Here is a 1,184-nt window from a genome sequence, read left to right on the forward strand (position 1 = left end):
ACTGCTATTCAGTGTTATACTGGAAGCTCATCCAGAGCAATTAGGCAAGAAAAAGAAAGAAAAGTGATTCCCATTGGGAAGGAAAATATAAAACTATTCCTTTTTTGAAGAACATATCAATCACCCTATATATTGTTCTATGTTGCCAGCAAGTCGTTTCCAACTCCAAAATACCCAGAAAATTCACAAGGAAGCTATAAGCGCTAATAAATGGATTTAACAAAGGGGTAGAATAGCACATCAACCACAAAAATGGGAAAAGAGTGCATTTCACACACAAGATGTACTTTCTCTCTCCCTTGTCCCCCTGAAATTTCTCTTGACTGATTCTGCCCCATTTTTGTCTGGCTCAGCTCTCAGGTAATAGTCTGGGAAGAACTGTGGGCCAGCCCTAGCTCTAGGCCAGCCTCAAGAGAGGTCTGAAAGCAAAACTGCTCTTCAGGATACAGCAAACTGTCACTCACACAGGTAGCTGCCCAAGCCTCAGCAGAGAACCCCTGCACTGGTTGCACCAAGTCCTGCATGCACATCTGCAGAGGATGTGCCCAAACCCTGTGGGTAAATCTTGCACATGACATGCTCAAGCCCTATAGGAAATCCCCATACAGATTCTTCCATGTCCCTGAGTGCAGACCCTTGCACAATCTTCTAAGACTCTAAGGGCAGAAACCTTCACAGCATCTTCCCAGCTCCTGAAGGAAAACACTTTTATGAAGTAGCACAAGATCCTGTGGAAAATCCCCTACCACAGAGTAGCCCAAGCCCCTTCAGGAAGGCCACTGCCCAATGTCTACCAGTTCTCTGCTGGCTTCTCCCACCACCTTGCTCTGCTCTGCTGTGCTTTGGCCCTGCTGTTGCCTTCACCAATGGTTGGTTTTGTGGACTTCACCGTTTCCACCACTACCTTAAACTACACTGCAGTGCTGATTGCTTTGTTCCCATTGCCACTCTTCTGTGTTATTATCTGGGGGTTCTATCCCTTTACCCACGTACAGCTCTTCATTTCATCTGGAAGGTTCTTAGTACAAAGCCTTACGTCCAAAATTATACTGAGGTGCTCCTCTCCTGACTCTTCACAAACATCCGTGGGATTGGCTGTTTATATAGCAAAACTCCTCGTCAACTTCAAGGCGGGGCTTTCATAGCAGGATCACAGCTTGACCAATCATTTTAGCTGAATTTCA

At 45.7% G+C, this 1,184-nt stretch overlaps 1 protein-coding gene across 1 annotated transcript in view; it reads right to left on the minus strand.

The window, feature by feature from the left end:
• The window catches only part of LOC122152044 (olfactory receptor 1102-like), a 10,002-nt gene that overhangs the window by 813 nt on the left and 8,005 nt on the right, over positions 1 to 1,184 (minus strand). The gene's annotated exons all lie outside the window — the stretch shown is intronic.

Source organism: Orycteropus afer, unplaced genomic scaffold (genome assembly GCF_000298275.1).
Source record: "Orycteropus afer afer isolate SDZICR_OR568_19922 unplaced genomic scaffold, OryAfe1.0 scaffold01243, whole genome shotgun sequence".
NCBI classification, from domain to species: Eukaryota; Metazoa; Chordata; class Mammalia; order Tubulidentata; family Orycteropodidae; genus Orycteropus; species Orycteropus afer.